The sequence below is a fragment of the Buteo buteo genome, chromosome 1 (genome assembly GCF_964188355.1).
Source record: "Buteo buteo chromosome 1, bButBut1.hap1.1, whole genome shotgun sequence".
Classification (NCBI taxonomy): Eukaryota; Metazoa; Chordata; class Aves; order Accipitriformes; family Accipitridae; genus Buteo; species Buteo buteo.
This window is the reverse complement of record NC_134171.1, coordinates 49,004,511-49,027,285: the sequence shown is the minus strand read 5'-3', so window position 1 is coordinate 49,027,285 and position 22,775 is coordinate 49,004,511. Positions and strand designations below refer to the sequence as shown.

General features: G+C 41.5%; 1 long non-coding RNA gene across 2 annotated transcripts in view; it reads left to right on the top strand.

The window, feature by feature from the left end:
* LOC142031814 (uncharacterized) overlaps window positions 1-22,775 on the top strand; it is a 68,808-nt gene that overhangs the window by 27,652 nt on the left and 18,381 nt on the right. The window contains exons 2-4 of one of the 2 annotated variants that reach the window (XR_012650612.1): window positions 3,747-3,820; window positions 6,144-8,500; window positions 8,600-8,720. This is a non-coding gene — a long non-coding RNA (uncharacterized LOC142031814). Of the gene's footprint in view, window positions 1-3,746; window positions 3,821-3,891; window positions 5,911-6,143; window positions 8,501-8,599; window positions 8,721-22,775 lie in introns of those variants that run through there. The other variant, XR_012650613.1, reaches the window with a different exon arrangement.

Here is a 22,775-nt window from a genome sequence, read left to right as displayed (position 1 = left end):
TTGATAGTACAATGTTTTCTCTATGAATGTTGTAGCTAATAAAGAGAGAATGCCAAGCTGCTTATGGGAAACAGATTTTTACAGATCCTAAACAAATGCCCTGCATAGTTCATGTACAGATAATAAAAGAACAAAGTAACCCTTCTAAGGAAAATTTATATCTTGATAAAAAAAATCTATCTGTATATTTATGTTCCTAAAGACTGTTTTTTAAAGGCACAGAACCTAATGTCAGTGCTTGAGGCCAAAGTCGGGGACTCGAGACGCCTGCTCAGGTTTCTGCACCTCCGTGGCACCAGGAGCTGGGCTGCCGCTCAGACTGTGAAGCTCTTCTGCTGTGCACTGCTGAGTGAGCATTTTAGCACCTCTCCATGCCTTGTCCCATGCAATATCCAGACGAGGCTTTTTTTCCTGGGGTGCTCAGTCTAGGAGGTGTTTTCAAGCATGCCTATCATGTTGCATGTTCACAGGAGCATTTTGCTTTCAGGAAGGAAACCAATGTGCCTCAAAGCCAAATGAAGCTGTAGCTACAGGGGAGAGGGGGTGCTGGGGCACAGCGTGGGGAGGGTGACTGGCAGCCCCCTTCTCCTGAAGCTGTGCCACGTCATGTAAAATAAATCATGTTGCATTGAAGGCGTGGTGGTGTCACAAGTGTGTGACTTGATACTGAGTGTCTAGGGCATTCAGCTGGGAAAACATGGGTGCACGTGGGGAAACAGTTCTGGGTTGCAGTCCAGCAGGAAGGGCTTACGCGCTTCACATTAAGGCAGCCATTTGTTAGGACACCTAAGCAGAGCACAGAGATTCGGTTCCTGGCTTCTTTCTTCTCCCTGGCCTCAATCATTATGGTGGGTGTTTGTGCCTCCTTTCTCTTTCTCAAAGAGCCTTTGACTCACTTTTTAAAAGTTGCAAACTGTTAATTTTCATTTGGTTGGTTTTTGACCTATTCAACTGTAAATTTGTGTCAGACATAGGAGCCGTGCCTGCTGCTTGCACCCCAGGTATACTCAGATAACATCAGCAATGTGATTTTAAAAAAGGGTTTGGGGTGTCAAGCAATCAAATGGGGGTTAGTGCGTAGACTTGGCTCAGCTAGGCTCTTTCTGTGCCTGAAGCACTTCATCCCCTCTAGGCTTTTCATAGCCATATGCAAAGAGGGGCTCATGGTGGCAGAGTGGTGAAGTTTATGTTAATATTTGTCGAGTGTTGCATGATCTACAGCAGTGTGTCCTCTTGCTGTAATAACACCAGCGCGTTACTGGAAGTCTTCAGACAAATCTGTTATTAGAGTTGACTACTGCGATTAGCAAATGTGACCATGCAGAAGTGCTGGGCTAGATATGTGCTATGTATTCCTCGTCATATCTTTGCCCTCCCTGACTGCAGGGAGCTGTGAAGGCTGGGGTGAAAGGGCTGCCACAGACAGGCATTTTCTTGCAAGCAGAAAATATTTGTATAAAACTTTGAAAGAGCAAGCAGGAATGGAAGCTGGTTTTGTTAGTTGCTGTCTTGGTGGCGTAAATACTGTACAAAGCAAAATAAGGAAAAGAGGCCTTGAACATTGGGGTCTATACTATATAATTACTGATGTAATTAATACACATCACTATTTTAGTAGAGTTTCCCCCTCACCAGCCCCATGATTATTTAAACCAATGGACACATTTGTGTCTTGTTTAGTATCCTCAGCTTTACAAATAACTATGGGACATCTAACCAAAGCACAGTCGCTGTACTTCAATATTACAAATCAGTGTTTAGAACGGATTTGTTCCTGAGCACTTTCAAACCCAGAAGAATAGATACTTCTGGTATCATATATTCTAACCAAGGCAGTCTTTCCAGTTCAGCATCTAGGCAGAAAAATGAACAGCCCAATTAGATCAAGATTTCTCAAGAGCAGGGAAAGCATTTGTCACTTTTTTTGGCATACTGTGATATCAAACATGTGAGCTTTATGTAAAATGTTTAGGAAAGAAACAGCCGTTATAACAAATGTGCTATTAGTTCTACACTAACATAACTAATTAGGTCCTCGGTTCGATGTGAAAAAAAACGAATAAAGCACTGCAGTGTGCAGCTTTGTATTACTCAGTCTTTTTCTGCTCTTGAGCAAACTTGTTCTGCGTGCCAAAGGCGAGAGCATTAATTGAGCACAGGACCTGTTTATAAATCCAGCGCAGCTTACGGTTTGACGGGTGCCACCGCTGTTCATTCTCACCTTGCCGCTGTCCGTAATTAACCTTCTGCATCTTGAAATTCTCCATGAAATGAAGGATGGGCTCTGGTTTCAGCGGGGCTGCTCTGGCCTAAATTAAAGTGGCCAGACTCCTGCTGCACCTCAAAGTCTTTACCTGGCCTTGCGGACAACCAGGGAACGAGCCAAAAGATGTATAGGATCGGTCTTCTAGATAAATAACATTGTGGACAAGAGGAAGATGTAAGCCTTGTTGTGACTTTCCATAGCTTATTCCTTATGATGAATTTGGTACAAGCACTGTTGCTCCCTAACAGAAGCATACAGTGTACCACCAAAGAGGAGACTGGCTGCCAGGTACAGCTACCTACGTAGGTGTGCACTAGCACATGTAGAGCGAAGATGGGCTTCGCATAGGAATCTGTCCTCCTCCCCCAAATGTGGGACCAGTTGAGTGCCTGTTGGAGTCAGTGGGACCCTCCCTGTTGACCTCAGTGGACCGAGCTCAGTGTCGACCTGGGGAGAAGGAGCTCCTTCCCCAGCACCTCCTCCGTGCCATGTGTTCTCCCAGTGCTCCTCCTGGCACTTGCTGGGCCTCTCTGTTAGCTGATTTAACTCACTGAAATGGCCAGAAAATAGGCAAAAGGCAAAAATAAACCAAAGTAGAAATCTTGCGTTGGTTTCTGCCTTCTGGTGAGTCATGGCAGTGGAGGGAAGGAGCAGCAGGGCAGCCTGCGACAGGGGCAAGGCTGGGGCTGGGGCAGCAGCAAGGAAGTTTGGGAGGAGGAGAGCAGCAACCCTGCCTTGGTCAGTGAGCTGCCAGACTGCCTGGGCTGCATGTGAAACCACAGCCGAATTCCTCATGTCAATGTCTTTATTTTGGTTATTGTTTGAAGGAGTCGCCTTATATCCAGTTTCCAATCAAAACATCATGTACTCCCTAAAATCTGAGCTTGAATATGAACATGCTGCACTACAGGGACTGAAGTCTACCAGTCGTATAACGTAGATGAATGCCTTTGAAAAACAAATCCTTAATCAAAGTTACACTCCATTTGTTTTTTAAATTTTCATTTTCCATTTAAGTGGCTGTTTCATTGCTATGAGAAGCATTAAGAGCTATTCATGTTTTCCTTCTTGTGGCTCTTTTAAAACTGAACTTCCCTTGTTATTAATGTCCTGGTGGTGGATATTTTCACTTCTCTGCCCTGTACTCATAGCTTAGGTCCAAGATTACCTGTGAAGGGTTTTAGTTTCTTCTTGCAGAAATTTATGCATTGCTATTTTAACTATTTGAATGTTTTCATTGTAAAGCACTGTTTCTTTCTCACTATATTGGTGTAATTGTATATTAAGTTAACTTAAGGCAGAGAAATTCTTTTTCTTCTGTTATGTCTTTTTGTCAGCCTGCAGTTAATTCAATATTGACTTGTAAAAGTAACATCAATGAAATTATAGATGCAGCTAGGTTGTAACTCTTCATTTACCCAGGTATATTCTAAGAAGATGATATGCTATGTACACTAACAAGCCGTTTAATTCTACACAGGTGCTGCCTTTGGTCAAAAAGACTGAAGACTTCACTTTTCTGCTCTGACTTCCTCCTGTGAACATTTAACCAAGGTAAGAAAGTCACTGCTGCAAACTACCTCTGACACTCATGAACTTTTTTTTCTGTGGGATACCCTTTCTGTTTGAGTAGGTCTTTCTTCTACTAATGAATCACCATCTCAAATAACAGTGAACCCCCCAAACTACCAGATGAGCATTTTGAAGCTTGATAAGAAATATGTTTTCATTCCAGCATGGGCTTCTTTCACAGCAAAACAATACTTGTGGGAAAAGCTGGGTTTTTCCAACACTTCACCTCCTGAAAAATGTCAGTGCTAGTTTGTTCTGAAATGGTTATTGAAACATATTCAGAGCATGTTATCAAAATGTTTTGTCTAAAAAAACCCAAGCATAACCACTTTTGATAAAAGATCATTTCAAAGCACGACTTGACAAACACACAAACCTCAAACTTCAGAAAACAGGAAAGAAATTAACATTCCAAATTCTCCCCAATAAAGCCTTTTAAAAAAAAAATATTAATCATCACCATCTGTCAGCTCATTAATCTACTCAACGAAACAGGCAAAGGGTTATCTCTGGAAAGGGGTTCACCTCAGCTGTTTCTCTGGATTCACTCACTGCCTCTCGATACCATCTGGTTTTGAGGGCAGCTCTGCCCACGTCTGCTCTTCTTGGATATTCAGATCTCCCAGCAAGCTCTCCCATGCTGCTCGGTCTCCGTGTCTGCAGCTTCCAGGTACGGATGTGTCAAGTTCCTTGTCATCGTCATGCCTCTTTTGGCAAGCCAAAGACAAATCATCCAGAGTAATTTTATATGCTGCTAGGTGCATTTCTTACACAAGATTTTACCAGGTTTCCATGACAAATCACTCTAGAAGCACTTTTTTTTTTTCTTTCTTTTTTTTCTTTTTTCCTTTTTTCTTTTTTTTTGTCTTTTTTTTCTTTTTTTTTTTCTTTTTTTTTCTTTTTTTTTTCTTTTTTACATTTTCTCTCTACCAACACCAGGAAGAATTCACGGGTAGTATAGCCGAGTGTTTCTTACCAGTTGTTTAAAAAATAGAACTTAACCCCCCCCCACATTTCTTAGTATTCAGTCCCATCCTCCGTAAGTCAAAACTTGCTGGCTGCACAGCCATGTGCAGGAAAATATCACTGCATCTTTTCAGACAGAGATATGAGGGCCTATGTAGTGTTAAGTGATACACAGGGTTAACGTATTCTGGAAAGCCATGAAGAAAGTAAGCAGGCGTTCATATGTCAGGATAGGACAATGGGGTTTTTTGTAAAGAAAATGTTCGTGTGTGCTTAAGCCCTTCCAAGGTATCGCACAGGTCACTATTACATCATTGATGATTTACATTTTCTGCTCTGTATCGTTTTGTATTCCTGGCTTAGGAAAGCAAGCTAAAGCAAGATAAATGCTGGGTGTACTCGAACGGTGTGCATTCAGCTTCTAATAGCTTAATGACCGCTTTCTTCTCTCTCATTTATCATCATTATTATGTGTCCGTTAACAAGAAACTGTTTAGCAGAATCACAGAAGAGGCTGCCTAATGTTTTACTACCAGATTTGTGAGAAGGGAAAGGATGGGACAGAGAGGGATAATTTTAAGAAGTGGGAAAAAACAGAGGCTTTTAACTTTAATTCCTGGCTGTCATCATTCTAATTAGCAATGGGTCTATTTGATGTCTCAGTTCAGACAGTGCGAATAGTGCTGCTTTGTGTCTGTCATGGTGATTAATGTCTTTTTCAGTAATAACCCAGTATCACATACAGAGTCGTATACTAAATCTATAGAGTATGCTGTCCCAGAACAATTAGGTGACATACACCTAGTTGCATCAGTGGTGATGTCCTCTGTTTGCATAGCTGAAAAAGCAGACTGGTGACATATTAGGGGTGTCTGCTGAACCAGAATATTCAAGGGACTAGATAGAAACAATAGGCCTATGAATATACATTGAATTTAATAATAGTCATTTAACTTTTATTCCCTACTCATTTTGGATTGTTCTCCTCATCACGGAAACCAGCTTCTCTGCACATTCTACAAGGCAGCAGAAACAGAGGGACAATAAAATCACAGCTAAGTGCAGCATATTCATCATGTAATATCTCTGATCCTTTCCTGGAACTGGTAAGAGAAATGGGGTATATCCCACTGAATCAAAAATGTGGTTATGCTCATATTACACACACAATGGTTATGAAAATCAGATCTTAAAGCAAATCAGTAAATTCATATTAATTTTAGTGGGCTTTTGACCAGCCCTAAGCTGAAACCTGTGGCTTTGAGGAATTCGATATCTACATTTTTATTTCACTTTTAAACAATTCCAAGTCTCCCAGCATTCATTTCTTATATTACAGCAACCTTTCTCAGAAGTATTTTCTCGTGCCATGCAAGCTAGAAGGTGACTGGAGTTTCAGAAGCAGATGAAAGGGAGCATTATCTACTTTCTCCTAAAGAAGGTATTTCTTCAGCTGACCTTGTCTTGAAGAAACATTCAGCTCTGGATTGTTTGTGTTTGTGGAACAGAAAAATCGTAATTTATGTGACAGCTGACAATAAAATACTATGCAATATCTTAATTCTTTGCTTATTCATGAAATAGATTAGTATAGAGTTAAATATATAATTGAAACATTGCAAGGTCTAATAGGTAATTCTGTGACAGAAAATACAGGCTGCTTTACATCAATGAGCTTCACCTGACCAGACGTTTATGGTGTAGGTTTCATTTTGAGAAATGTAACACTCTGAAACAACTGGCAAGTGATGCTGGGTATTAGTTGCAGTAAGAAGAATTGAAGATTTATCATTTAGAAGGCATCACCAACACATTCTTCTCTTTTGGCATGACCTATCAGTTACAGTAGTTTAGGGTTCTTACGAGACTTTCACACCCTGACACTGAATATAATTCCACGCTATGTTAATTAAAGTCAATGTTCATGGAGTTACATGGTTAGAGTTATGGAATTAATAGTATTTAAGATTTGCATTCCACACACAAATAACTGTAACACTCAGCTTTTACACATTTCAATGTATAGTTGGCATCCATACCCTCTGTTTTCAGAAATTAGGGACGAAATGGATAGTCAAGATCCCATGATCTCTCTGTAGGAAAGTCAAATACAGATTTTGATTCAGCTGAGTCCTAGTGCAGTAACCACTGCAGAGCACTGTTTCTCATTGGGTTTAAGGAATGCATGTGAATTGTATGTTTTTCCTCACTTCAGGATAATTGCTGAACTTTCTCTGCGTGGCTGGAGATGATGTACATAAAAGGGTGCAGGTTTGGACTGGTAACAAAGATCTGTACTGTTTTTGTTTGCATATGAAGGACACATGCATAGATTTCTATGTTACAGCTATGTATTCATACACAGTGTGCCAGTAACTCTTCCTCAGAAAAGATGCAGTTTGACTTTCTGCACAATCTTGCTTAGGCTTTGGCATGTGTGGTTTCACAAAACTGTGCCTAGGTGACAGACAAGATTTTGGTCTGCTTTTGGCAATGGACCTGCTGGAGCCCGGAGATGATGGTGCTCCTGGAACAGCACTCTTCTGGGAGCAGAATTATCTTTGTTGTGTTTTGTTATTCCATCACCCCCCGCCCCAGCCCTGTGAACCATAGGCATGCTAATAGTAAGGTATGTATCTCTGGTGGAAGGAGAAGGTAAGCCCTGCTGGTTGTCCTTTTTATTTAGTTGTTTGGAAGTAGGGGTATTGTGTACAGCTGTGGATGGTTTGACTGATACATACTCCAGCGCATAGTATGTGCTCAGGAAGGTTCATTAGAGCTGAAATAAGCTCCTGAAGTTAGCTGCTGTGAGCTTGAAGATCCTGTCCTATTTGTTGCTGCTCAGCAGACCTGAGTTGGCAGACTGGATGCACATTTTTTTAAGACCAGCAACGTTTGGCCTATCTTTGCAAATTATTTTGAAAAAACCCACACTTTAAACTCTAACACTGCAAGATACTTGCTTCATATTTTTACTTTGATCTTTGGTGAATTCAGTTGCTGCGGCTTAGTCTCACTGCCACTTTTCATAGGGCTGTGGCAAATTATGATTTTTCCATACAGCCTATAATGAATCAAAGGAGCTGATGTGGTTTACTTTTGCCTATTATTTCACCAGTTCTATTAAATAAGTTAATCGTGATTGAAAATTCAGCAATGAGACAGACAGAAAATCTTGTTCTCTGTGAAATAATTCAGCAAATCTGTTACTTGCCATCTCACCCAATGTTATGTGGTCCTCTTTTATCAACTAGTTTTTTTTGAATATAACATGAATGCTGTAGATTAGGAAACTTATCTCATGTATGCTGCAGCAGTGCTTAGTTTCAGAAGGAGGGAATATATAGAAGTTCAGAAAGCCTTTCATGTGCGGTGTCTAAGAAAGGAAGTAGCCACCATGAATTGTGGGCTGTGCTGACTAATTCCAAAATATAAAGTTTTCATTTGTAAAGGTTTAAAGGATAAACTATTTTTCTTTGAATTCAGCAAATAACTATATAAGTTCCAGACAGCTCTCTCAACTTTCATCATGCAAGTTTATAACTTTCTTTTTTTTTTTGTTTGCTGAAATTTTATGCTGAACTCACCTGAAGAGTCTTGGCCTCACACCAGTAATACAAGGTGGAAAGCAGGAGAGTCTTGAGAACTTTACTGGGTCTCGTGTTTTCCCTGTGAGCCAGAGGGTGATCTCTCAGTGTAAGGACAAAACAGGATATAGCCTTCATTCTGTTGCTGCTCCTTCATTGCAACACAAACTCATTCCTCGCCATTAACATTCTTTCCTCACTCTGCTAGGTGCTGTGGCTAATAACTACTTATGCAACAAACCCAACAGGCTGACTCTTCTGTTTGACCACTGGTGGCCTTAAAATGGAAGATGTATTAGCAAGCTGATGATATCTTTGCCCTTGTGCTGGTGAGTATAGCTAGCCACATACTTTCATAGCTTGGTTGGGAACAGTTTAAAAATTATTTTAGCAGATCTCTGGGTGCCATTATGAACTTACTTAACTCCTTTTCCCATTTCCAGACTGTTTAGTTTTAAAACTCTCGTGTGATGTTTGTTAACCAGGATATATATAGAATCAGAAGCAAATGAAAATTAGAATAATGAGAATAGGACACAAAATATCTATGATTTTCTGTTCATACATTTTCATTTTTATTATGGTAATGAAATGCTTAATAATGTACTCTTCAACTGGCGAAATATATCTTGAGATGGTAGAATTAGTGCATATTTTGGAAAACTCCAATGACAATAATAGGATACATAGTTTTATGACTAGGTAGCGATTTGGCAATATCACCTGCATGCTAAGTGCAGCTAAAATAACGTAACTAATGAGATAATATGGGATAACATATGGGAATAAATAAAAAGGTGTTGGACGGGTGAAGAAATGCTTTAAGTTAAATCCAACATATAGGTATAGTTCAATTAACATTACGGTTCTGACTCAGGCTCATGAAAGTATGGAAAGTGAGAGTTAAGGCTGCCTCTCTATGCTTAATATGTCCTGGTGCCTTTCCAGCAAATATTTTATTATGTGAGCTCTCCTAGTGATTTTGGAACATGAGTAGCATTTTGGACCTCCGTAGGGGTTTGACAGTGGATTTTTTCCCTTAGACCATCAAGCAAAGACAAAAGTCCAGAGAATTGGGAGAGAGCAAAATCTTCAGTTCCATTTTTGGGCTGTTACAGGCAAATAACCTTTCTGTGCTACCTGTCCCCTCATATTAAGGCATGGCTAAAATGTTTTGCTAAAAATCTGGACTGTGGTTAGAGTTTTGGCAGAAGTTCTTCATTTTATGTCCCCAGAAAATGTTTTAGTTGCAGAGAAAGTTGCTTCCACCCCTTCTGCATAGGCAGTTAGGCAAACCTGTGGTCAAAAATCTCTTGTTCCTGACTCCGATCAAAACTTTTCCCCTAAAGCTGGTAAAATGGGAAGATGAACTCAGGTCTTCTCCACTTTAGGCTGGTACCCTTATGATGAGCTATTCTGACATGATGCCACAAAAAACGTGGTTTCCTTCTCCTGTGGGACAAAAGCAACATTCAAAGCTGTAAGAGCTGGCATAAAATAAAATGGCTAGTTGGCACTTTAGATGGTGATGGGATTGAAAGACGAGGATTTCAGTCTCAGCATTTGCACGCTCCTCCTTACTGCAGTATCTGAGCCTCTTGCACATCCCAATGAACTGGTTTTATAGCTCCCTGTTTTACAAATGGGAACATGAAAGCAAGAAAATGTGTTGCAGAGCTGGGACTTGATTCCTCTTCATGCAAGTACCTCATCTAGTGCAATGCTCCCAGGATCTCTCTTGTCATGGCTACAGATTTTCTGTATGCAGCCAAAAGGGTTACTGATTCATCCGGCATTTCCTTTAGGTTGTCATTTTGTCCCTGCATGCTTTATGTGCCCATTTTTCCCATTGATATGAATAGGAATAAAAATAAAACCCCAATTCCTTTAGCTGAATCAAGAGTAAGTGGTATAAATCAGTCTCCCTGGCATTGCTGACTGTTCTGTGGAGATCATACTCAATATCTCTTTAGTTTGGCTGTTAGCTGTTCTCTGAAAACAAATTCTTTTGTTTTCAGTTTTCTTTTTCTTCTTAGGTTGAAAGAAAATACCTTTATACTTACCACCAATAGCTCCCAAGACTTAGGGAAAATTAGCAAGGTTATAAAACCTACAGAGTGTGTGTGGTTTGCTGTTGCAGCTGCACTTTAAAGGAAAAGTAATATACTCACTTGTCCTCCTTAGAAAAGCATCTATAAATTAGCACTCTTTGAAAAGTTCCTGATGCCTAGCACCATTTTTATATATTACAGCCAAAGTGTGGGTCTTCCATTTTTAACCCTTTAGTCAATTTAAACTGTCTTGCAAAGATCTGAGGGGTCTCTGCTCCAATCCTTTTCTTTATAACATTTTCTGACCTTGTCTCTTTCTTCTAAGGGACTCAGAAATGGGGTGCCTTAGAGGCACAGTGTCCCCACAGTGACTCAGTGCCTTTGCAAGGGTCTGTAAGGCCAGCTGTCCATATGGCAAGCGTGACCATGACCATGGCTGGAGGTACTGCATCATGCATCGTGCCTTCGGCAGTGATGGGATCACCTCCTTCGAACCACCTTGGGAGGGTTTGTGCCTCCACTGTGAGAGCCTGCTAACACCTCTGTTTCCATCCACTCAAAGTGCTGGAGTAGTTGTTTATTACCACCCTTCAGCGCAGTGGGGTTAAGGGCATACTTCAAAAATGTAGCACATTGTGCCTTCTTGCAGTACTAAGAACAAAGAGGAGAAACTTAAAACAAATGAGAAGGATTTGTGTTAAGTCTGTTGGCAAGGAGTATTTATTAAACTCTCTCCTTCCATAATATCTGAGTCAAAATAATATTGACTCTGTTAAATCTTCAGGTTTCTTGCTTTTTGTGTATCAATGCTAGGATGAAGCAGTTGCAGTCCCCAGAGACGCACATGAGCGAGCTGAGTGAGGCAGAGATATTAGAGTTGCTCTTGTCCTTCCATGCCCTGTCCTCTGCCTTTGTTAATCTGCATGTGCAAATTAAACTGAAATTAAACTCTTAATTTATCACCATGTTGTGGTGACAGCAGGCAGGATCAGAACACTTCACAAAGACGTAGCACCACATTAACATCAGAAACAGATTCTTCCCCAGAGAGGAGAGAAGATTTTAAAGAATGTAGAAAGATACCACAGGGCTGTAATCCCTCTCACTGCACAGAAAACAACTGATTGTTGTTGAAACACTCGGAGGAGGAGGTGGGTCCAATAATCTGCAGAACATATGTAGGATACGGCTTTTCCACTGTTGAGAGAGGAGCTGAGAAACTTGAAATAAACAACATTAGGTGAAGTTAAAAAAAAAAAGAAAAAAAAAGAAGAGGGAGGAGAAAAAAAAAAAAGAAAAAACACATGGCAAGTGAGAAAATATACTGTATGGTAATAACTCAATGGGACTGCCCGGAGAAGTGAACTGCTCCGAGAAGCATCCCTCTTGATGCAGATCATCTCTGTTACAGAGGGCTGCAGGCTTTGCCCGTGTCCCCATGCTGTCTTTACTTTCCATTGCCTGTTTTTGCAGGGGACCGAGCCACCTCCTTGTCCCTTCATGGGATACTAGCAGGTATCCTAGGATCAGTGAGGGCCATCTGTGCGGACGCCCTTGTGGTCCGGATTTAGGAAAGCATTTAAACACATGCTTAAGGGATTTGCTGAATTGGATGCTGCTCTCTCCGCTGGCTCCCTCCACATGTCTCCTGGCTCCCTGACTGTTTGGCTCTGTGAGTGCTTTAGGATGCTCCTGCTGTTGAAAGCTGGGCCCCTCTCCTTCTCTGTGGCATCAGAGGTGAGGCAGGCACGCTAGCATTGCCTCAGCAGGTAGGTCTTTTCTCTGCTATTTTGCAGTGGGTGATGAGCTGGCTGTCCCCACGCTCATCCCAGCAGGTAGGAGCATGCTGTGGCATGTGGGGGCGCACCACATTGTCCTGTCCTGCTGACAGCCCCATAGAGCATGGTCCCCAGCCCCGCCAGCATGCTGCCCTCTGCCTGCCACGTACCTGCGGGTGACACTGGTCTCCAGGAGATGACCACCATCCCGTCAGCTCCATTCCAGTGCTGTCACCCCCTGCCCAGAGCAACCTCATGCTGCAGAGGGTCCAAATATGACAATTTTAAAGTTCACTGGCTGGATGAAGGCCTTGACACCCCTTTGAAACTCCTAAATTCCCAGACTTTGAGAGCACATAAGTGATTTAAGACCGTACGTCTGAGGGCTTTGGGAGGACTAAGTTCCAGAGATCCTAAGTAATTTCTCTTTTAAATAGAGCTTTACTCCCTCAGGATCTTTTCAATGTTACCCTCACTTCTGTACTCAACTTCAGATGACAAAATCTTCAGAAATGTTTGGATTCCCACAGAGGCTGGGTAAGACAAGTTTATTTATTCAGTCCTGCTTTGCTTCATCAAAGAGACCCCAACTGGGAGAAGTCAGAGGGCCCCATTCGTTATGTTTCGCCCAGCCTGAGAGGTGCTCCTGCCTGCAGTAGCAATACTCTGCAGGGAGATGCAAACTTGCCAAGCTTTACTTACCTCAACTCAGCATGTGGTGCAGCACACTGATAGATGCATGGGTATGACATGCTTTGGAAACCGGCCAGGGCAGACGTATTGCCTGGCAAGAAGCAGGACACGCGTCCCCCCGGCATTGCATGTGATCTGTGTGCCAGGTCAGCGCCCTGGCAGGCTCCTTTGCCGAGATGGGTGCTGGGGTGCCAGTCCCCGGGAACCCCATCCCTCACACAGCCACAGCTCCTTCCTGCACAGGAGCAGGGCAAGAGCAGAGCCTGTGGCCATGCCGAAGCCTCTTTGGAGACACCTGTACCGACAAGCCAAGGTGGAGTTATGTTTTCTCTGCAGGGATCCACGCAAGCTCGCGAGTCAGTGGCCGGACTGTTGCTTCACCGTGCCACCGCGTGTCCGGGTGGGATCCCCTGGTTTCCCCTGGGAGAGCCTGAACTCGGGTGGTTGGAGAAGCTGAGCCCACAGGCTGACGCTGTGCCCCCCACCAATCAAAAAAAACCCCAATATCCCTTTAAAACTGATATTTCAGGCCTCCTGTAAAGAAGCTGATAAGGAAATCTGAATTAGCAGGATTGTTTTGTTTGGAGGTTTTCCACTATCGTTGAGGAACTGTGTATGGGGCAGACTCAGGACTTTGGCATCTCTGTTAAGATCAAATCTCAGTTTCGGATTTTTGATCAAGTAGTGCTGGGGCAGTGCAGACATACAGGGTTAGGTGCTGCAGCTGGGCACCGCTTCCCTGCACAGTGCTGCCATTTGAAAAGGGGGGAGCAGAGAGAAAATTATGCCTGAAACCACTCTGAAAACTTACATTTCTGAAAATTCACCTGCAAGAGGCAAAGCCCTTTGAGGGCTTCATTTGACAAATAAATATTTTTCCCTTAAGAGAGAGGCTTTAAAAAAAAGGGCACTCTTGAAAGAAAAGAAATCCTGGTGATTCAGCTGAGCAGAGTACAATGTACTCAGCAAAAATAAGAAATAAAGGAATGAAAGTGTTAGCAGAGCCTTGATTATTGGTGACGGAGGGCCATTAGCCAAGTTATAATGGATTGTCAAACCAGGTTCGTGTTTGTATAACCTCCCAAATTCCTTGCACTGAGTCAACATCTAGCCATCTGGGATGGGAGAGGAGGGAATAACTTTTTGTTAAAAAAAATAAAATAATGTAAAAATCAGTTAAATTTATGTTTCTATTCTAACGGAAGAAGTGTTTAAAAGGAAAACATACCTTTCAGAGTGAAGTATTTGTTTTTGTTCTTTACAAGTGCTTGTTTGAGTTCATGTTTGTTAAATGGCTTGTAGTTATTAAATCATGGAGGTTTCCCCTGCTAACATAAAAATAGGTGTGATTGGAAAATTTGTAGCAGGAAAATAAAACTGCCTTTCACCCACTTGGACTTCACTTGACTTGGTGAGATGTTTGCAAACCCTGATTGACTTAAAAGCACATTTCTTTAGGAAAGAAGTACAATTAAGACAGAAATTTGCCAGGAAGACACATAGAAGCTGCAGCAATAATACCATGAATTGTGTGTCCACCCAAGGACCCAGCTGTTCCCAAGTGATGGTGGTTACTGATGAGGGAGACACGAAACACTTGAGTATGAAAGCAAGAACAGCTTGGAAAACAAAGATGGATTTTCTGTAGCAAATGTAATTTCATTTTCCAGCCTCCTCCTGTGTATACAAATTTAGTCATTTCTTACGGTTAAGACCCCTTGGCCTTGATAGGCACAGCATGTACATCTTTAAAATGATGGTGGCCTCTTGTCAGTGTACGTGCGTGTGAAAATAATTGTGCTGTGTTTTATGCTAACCTGGAACCTGTGCTGGTCGAAAGCCCAGAGGAGTGAATGGATAGACATCAGCTGTTTTGGGATGGCTTTGGGTCAGGTCCTAATTATGCCTTGTGCTAATGAAAAAAGAGATGATACATCTGAGAGCAACTTTTGTGGCTTTGTCCTCGACTGCTCCATAAGGGAGCACGAAACAGCACAATTATTTTCACATGCGAGGACACTGACAAGAGCACACAGGCAAGAGGAGGAGGCAGGCACAAACACCAGGATGGAGATTTGGCTTTAGCCCTCCAGTTTCACCAAAGCTTTTTGAGGACCAGGGGTGACCGTAGACAACTCTGCAGCACGGCTGGCAGAAGTGTTCCACTGAGGATGCATCTGCTGGTGTCTGTGGATAATATCTTCTTGTGCCTGTTGGTTTCATCCAGTTAACCCCCAAGAGATTTCCCCAGGAGTCACTAGGCTGCTGGATCTGTGTAATTCTGAACAGAAAATCCAGTTGGTGACAGAGTCCCAACTTTTTGTTTTGCTATTGTGTATGTGGACAGATTTACTAACTTGCAAAATTCAGTACATCATAATCAGTTTCTGGGTCATTAAAGAGACTTGGCAAACTTTTGCTATACTTTGTAATGTGTTTTCTCTGTTTCAAGTGAAACTGGAGTGAGAGCCTTGACTTCGAGCATTCTGATTTATTTCTTCTGGTTTTAGAGGTTATCTTTGGTTTGGCTACACAAAGATGACCCTGGTGGAGCACTGCACTCATAAAACAAAAAAAAAAAGAAGAAAGAAATTATGAAAAAGAAACATTTGAAGACACAGTTTGTCAGTCATTTAATTGACATTGAAATAAAACTGCTTTGTAAGAAACATATCCTACCTAATTCTGATCCACTAATAAAAAAATGTTTATTCAGCAAGGGTTAACTTTGTCTTGTGGACAAGGATCTAATTAATTTAAATCCCTATTGAGTTTTTAGCACACAAATGAAGTGTTATATGGTCTTGCTGGAGCTCTTGGCATTGGGTGAATTTTTCCCATCATAATGTTGACTTATTAGACGCGTGCAAAGGCTGTCCACCTCACTGTGGCTGTGTGGCAGAAGGCAGCACTGTAAGGAGTCCCAGCGTGGATGGGGCAGCTCAAGACTGTCTGCAAGAGGCCCTGTCTTCAGGGGCTAATCCCACCCATTGCGGAGGATGGTGCATTTTGCTGGGCAGGTGTCCTGACCCAAGGCACTTGGTACTTGCTGAACTCCATGAGGAGTTTACAGATCTTGCAGACCTGAGCACACTAAGAAAATGCTTGTGAAATTTGAACAGAAGTAAGCATCTTCACATGCTCTAGGTGGAGTCTTTGGTGCACTCATATTGCTTTTGGTAGCTGCTGGGATGTTATGCAAGGAAGTATTTTAGAGTGGTGACACTCAAGACCAGGCTTACAGTTCTGATGTATGGATCATAGAAATCCAGGGGTAATACTAAGCCCAGGCCTGGTTTTTAACATGCAGTTGCTGTAACTGAAGATGCAAAGTTGGTGTTTGCATGTGGGATGTTGAGTCCTACCCCTATATATGACATAATAATAGAAATGTAAGCAATTATGTAAAGATGAGTGTGCATGTGGGATTCCTGTTATGAAAATAGGTAACTTGTAAACTTCGTCCCATTGACAGAGAAGAGAGGGGACACTTACTCTTCATATACAAATGCTGGGCTTGTTTTCATTTACCAGGGCTTCTTTCTACTCTTCTGGCAAGGTAAAACGGTCTTTGTATGGGTGGAAATACAAATTGCACATCAGAAAGGGCTTTTTTTTACAATGCTAAATTAGCATAAAAGAGACTTGGTGTAGATGAGGGTCCAACTTACTGTTTGCCTTTCTTGTCAGTGCTAAATCAGCTTGTTCTGAAACCTTATCAGCATATGGACTGGAATTATAGTTTGGTTTGGCCTGTTCTTTTTTTGGAAGGAAGCAATAACATTTCAAAAACAGAGAGATTTTCAGATGTGGTGGAGCAACACAGTGCTTGTCTTCTATGATGTTCTTTAGAAATGTGCAACCAGATATTTACAGTGGCTGTGCTTATCAAATATTTATTGGTTGGGAAATTTTTGCCTACATGATTGCCATACAGGTATGGCAAGTCTTTAAAGATGATGTTAAAAAAAAAGGTAACATGTCTCCTAGTTTGTGAAATCAATAGAAATATTTCTTTTGGTCAAGTTTTCAGTTCCTAAAAGCACACTTAAGAAAATGTTTGCTATACGTTAAATAATTAAGATTAAAAGCATAATTTTTTTGAGAGTTTTAAGGTGGGTCTCATGTTCATTAAATATCCATTTGAATACTCAATAAACTGAATTTAGCCTGAAAACCTATCCAGAAGTTTATTAGGGATTTAATTCTCAGTGGTAACACTACATGCAGGAAGACAAAGGTAAATGAAAGGGAGCAAAAATTACATGTGTTTTTGACCAGACAGTCCTGTGTTTACAGCTAAACATCCATCATAACTTTATTTTCATATGTTTTGTCTCCAGTATTAACTTGAAAGAATATGAATCATGCAGAGGTCAAAGATCGAGGTCATTTTCCTGACACAGAATATTTTACTGTAGGACTCATGGACCGCTTGCCCTCAGCAGTATGAAAATCTTCTCACTGCCCTTAGGCTGTTGTGTTGTGAAAGGTTGCAGTGTAACATATGCCTCCTGCTTCATGATTTCTCCACAGGGCAATCCAAAATAGCTTTTCCAAAAAGTCCTTGAAAATTTAGAATGCCCTCTTTTTGTTGTCACAGTACTTTGGAGTCACTAGTCATCTGCTGTTTTGGTAAATCTCTGTCCCTTCCCCTCTTATTGATAGATTATCAGTGTTTGGCATAAAAGTACAGCTTAACTGTTACTTGGACTTCAGACTTTAGTATTAGGCTATGGGAAAGAAAAGGAGTGATGTTCTGGAGATGGAGCAAAAAATAAGGAATAGAAAATGCTTTGATTTTTAACATTATCTATATGACATGGCAACATACACATATTTCAACTGTTTGCTGTACAGTGAAAATGAAGTCTCTGTTAAGTGTGCAAATGTTTCTGAGTTATGTAAAGTCAAAACCTGTTAGAAACAAAACCTGCAGCAAGCACCCTGACAGTAGTTATACTGTTGATGATGAGGACGATGCATCTAGTTTTCCTTCTCTGAAAGCTAACCAATGCAAAGGGATATGCTATTTTAGCCACTGAAGGCTTATCTAACCATAGGATTATCATAGAATTATTCCTATTTTCACTTCAACCTGTACCTTCTTCTGAAACAGATTTATATCTAGATGAGTCTCATTGACTAGAGGTACTTACATCCGAATCCATCAGTCCTTCAGTGCTCAGCATCTCTACACCTGACCTGTAAGCTCCTAGCACTGGGAACAGAAAAAAAAGAAATCCATCTTAGAGGCCTAAGTTCCTTATCCAGTGAATAAGCAAAAATCGGTGTCTAAGAATGGGATAAATTATTGCAAAACCTTGTCCAGAAATGCCAGTAATGAAAATTGCAAAGAACTACAAAGAACTATAAATACAAAATACATAGTAGATGGAAAACAGAGATACTCTGTAGACATATCCAGAAGGCTTAGATTTTGGAACAGACTTTGTTGGGAAGTAGCCGAATTGCTGTCACTGAGGTCTTTCAAGAAGAGATTAGACAGAATCTAGGAAGGACAGTCTGGGCATATTGGAGCTTGATTCAGAACAAGGCAGCACATACTTGGTGGGATGAAATCATAGAAATGTCGTGCTGGAAAAGAATTCAGAAGATTAACTTCTTTGGTTCTGCTATGGACCTGTTGGCAACACGGTTACAGTAAGGATTGGATCTAGGCATTTTCTGAACATGCTCGTATTAGAAATGCACGATCGATTCAAAATAATTGTGATGTATATGAAAAGAGTTTGGTATTTGGTTTTCTTCTGAGCTAAAAGACTAAAAGTTTGTCTATGTATCTTCTAGGGCTGGTAGACCTTTGCTGTACCAGGCAGTGTGACTTTTGGTGTCTCTAAATTGAAGAGGGGAATGCTGTCTTGCTGAACTATGATGTAAATAAGAAGTATTAACATGCATTAAAACATTTACCAAACTTATGTCTACAAAAATATAATTGCAGGCTAGACTGTCCTCAGCTAGTTGCTTATGGACAAAATGTCACGTTACATCACTTTTGAAATTAGTGTATTTATTTTTCGGCTGTATGCTTCAGATGAGTTCCACATGTACTCCAGATTTAACAAATTCATCATTGGTATCTTATTATCACTTGAAATTACTTCACAGTTAGGTCAGATCCAGGGTTCTCATTTGTTTTTCATAGCATGGATCACATTTTAATACAGAGTTTCTTGTGTATATCTCCTCTTCCCATTTTGCAGTTGTGAAACACCCTTGTGGTGTGGATAGTTATTACATACATGGAAAAGTAAAGCTAGGAAACTATTTAATGCAATTTTAGCTTCATAACAGTTTAATAGCTGGGACTAGGGAGAGCCAGCTCTGTGTGACTAGCCAGTTCTCCACTGTGGGCCATTTTTGAGAACATCTGACAATGTAATTTTATAGTATTTCACTTCTCAGTTGTCTGTCTGTGTTCATTATTTGTTGTTTCTATGGATTCTGCATTCTTTGAGTACTATCTCCCCTTCCATCTCTCTTTTCCTCTCTGCTGACAAGACCAAAGCTAGAAAGCAGTGTGAGAGGTAGCTCCCTCCCAGTCACAAGTTCTGGCGGTGCGTGCGAGTCCAGGGATAAGAAGAGAGGGACCACAGGCCAGTACAGGCTTTTCTGAGCAGGAAATTGGAAGAAGGTCTGGTCAAGTATTCTTCACTAAACCTACTTTTTGACAAAAAGTACTTCATTTTCAGCCAAACACCTACCTCCAAGAAAACTGGCTGCTTTCTCTGGAAATTACCAGTATTTCACAAAAAAAAGGGACTGATAGAAAAAAAGAAGAAAAAAGTTTTGATTTCAGTATACTCCTGTGTTGCCTGGTGGCTGTTGTAGTTAGGTTGCCTCATGACCCCATTGATGTCTCTGATTGACAGCTGGGGCTGTACCTCTGCCTGTACTGCACCGCCAAGAGAGGTGTTGGTGAGGGGAGATGGGGTGCACCACGGGAGGAGAAGTCTTCAGGGTGTCCTTTCTCCAGGAGACCTCAGGCCAGCCACAGCCGTGCCATGCAGCCCCAGGGGATTTCTGAGGTGCTTGGGGACCTCCTTCTTCCTTCCCATACAGTTTACTTTGGTGGGTTTCTCTCTCCTTCAAAGACAACTAGCAAAAGAGAGACTCCCTCCATGCCCACTTAGAGCCATGTTCTTGGCTCTGCTTGATGTCATATGCTAGCCAGGCTTAATACGTTTTGATAAGCCAGTTTAGCCCATGGGTTTTGTATGCTCATTTATTACTTCTCTCTCTTTCCTAATGAAGAGGTGCTGCCTGCTTGTTGTTTGTAATCAGAAAGACTCTTTGAGGACAGCTCAAGGGATTAAACTGACCGAGTTTATTTTGTTTGGTCATTAGGATTGTACGGATCATGATACAAAGGTGTACATTGCCAGCCCCAAAAGAGTACTCTATTGCGATGATTGCAACAACAGGAATTGAGTAAGCTCTGCCAAATATATTAGTGCATTGATACTTGTACACACTTATTTACAAAAAGCTACTGTCACTGATAGATTAATAGGGCTAGGTGGATGGCCTGTCTCGCCCCAGAAGACATTTCTCATGTCCATATGTTGGTAAAGCCCTTAGAAGCCCAGGAGCACCCCATATACTGCATGCCTTGTACCAAGGGCATCCCGATGCAAAGGTCTGCTGCTAGCGCTGCTTCAGTGTGTAGCACCTGGGAACACCATCATGCTACTGCCAGGTTAGGCAGCTCTCATGGGAATATAGTTCACAGAAATACTGTTTAGTTTAAATATAAAAAATTATGGACACCGGCTAAAAATATACCATTTTGACCAATGTGTTACAGAGGTTGTCATGGGGATGACTTGCTCTCTCTCAGTCTTTCGTAAAGTCCTTGTGGAAGCTAAAAGAAAAGGTTTCCTCAGAGGGATGATGTGAGGAAAAAGCATCCTCCATTTCAGCTGTTCTTTAATGAAATTTAATAGGTGGAAATTAGGAGAGGAGATGGCATCATGGGGTGGATGGTTCTTAGAAGGCCAAACCCACAGTGAAAATCTCTTTCAGTACTAACATGGAGACATGCATCTGGTCACTCAATGGTTACTCACCAGTTCTGAAAAAAAGCATAAAAATTGTTTCCAGGTTCAAATTAGACAAAACAATGTGCACTCTGTGACACACTGGACTTCAATTTTATGGCAAGAACCTCCTGTTTCTTTGGCAGTTCAAAGCAGACCTCTGTAGTGCACTGAAAGCTTTGTGGCAGCTTCATAAGCATTCCCAAACTCTGGAGTATACTGAGCAGTGAGCTATTTGATTGCACATATTAAGTGGATTGAAATTGCTCCTTGTATATTGCTTAAATGAGGCTTGATCTGGGGTTTTGGCATGGTGAAGATGGAAGGAGCTTCAGACAGAGAAGGGAGGCTCTTCCTTAACCATTCAAGCCAGAAGGACTTGGAAGAGGGGTTTGAGGATTTAGTGAATAGCTGCCTATGGCTCTCCCTGTGAGAAACATAAAATAATCCTTAAATTCTCCCTACTTTTCCTATATTTACTGTGTGCACTTGTTTTGTCTGCTGGGAAATGGGTGGGCTTGGGCTATACAGGTTGCAGGAAGTGTAGGGTGTCCTCCAGGTGAGCTGCAAGGTGAGGGATGCTCTGCAGAAACACTGGGTTTGGCCCAGGCACGTCAGCCCCAGACAGGGCTATTCTACTTGGATGGAACTCTTCTGGGGATGCTGCAGCACCTAAGGTAAGCTAGTCATTGAAACGGTTTCTGGTCAGTCTTTGCTGACATAGATACTCAAAATGACAAATATATTGGAAGCTGAAATCAATGTGGGAATGGTTTTCCTTTCTCTTTTGGACCAAATATTGGTTTTAGATGATTACGGCTGTATCAGCCAGTGCAATTCCCAGGCAGAGAAGCTTTGGATTTGAGTATTTGCAAGTATGAGGACCTTCCTGCCACATAACACAATGCCATCAATGGCTTATCTGAACCCATAAAAGGCATGTGTTGAGATCTGTCCCTGGAGACGAGACCATTTCCAAAATTAATATACTTCTTCACCCTGGTTAGAAGTGGTGTCAAAAAAAATCCCCTCTTGCCCCCAAACAAATAAGGAGGGAATGAAGATAAAGGTAGTCCAAGTATGACCTCAAACTAAAGAATACTTTGGTTTTGTTTTATAATGAGGCTGTATTTTGTAAGGTAGACTATGGGGACAAAGGTAGTCGGAGTAACTGTAGAAGTGCAAATGAATGTGTTTGCAATGGAAGAGTGGCTGGATAATGTCCATCTCATAATAGTCCAAGATCTGGCAGAGGAAATTGCAAGTCTGGTAGAAAGGATTTTTAATAATCTATGAACTCAAAGGTAGCACTTTATGATTGGGGGATAATGCCTGTAACACCCTCTGTTGAAGGAAGGGAAAAATAATCTGGGCAGCCCATTAGTGTCACATCAGTAGTATGCAAGGATTTGAAACAATAGAGAACAGAGATAGAAAGGCAAGTAGAAAATGGAAAAAATAAAAGCAACAGGAGTTTTTCAAAGGTGAATTGTACCAGGTTAACTGATATTTCTCTTTAACATGGTAATTCCTCTTCAAAGGAAGTGAAATGTAGAGATTTAATCTAGCAGGACTTCAGTGCCACTGAGCTGTGTGGGAGACTGAAATAACCTGAGGGAGATGGGGATTTGTAGGCAGACTGTCAAGTGGTAAGGAACAGGTTAAAGAAGAGGCCACAGAGCCACCATCTGGAAAGCGTTCCCATTTAATTGTGCCATTGATAACTTTGTCACCAGAAGTCCCAGAGTGCTAAAAGCACGGGCTGAGGAAACCACTTGGGAGTCATTGTCTGCCAAGGG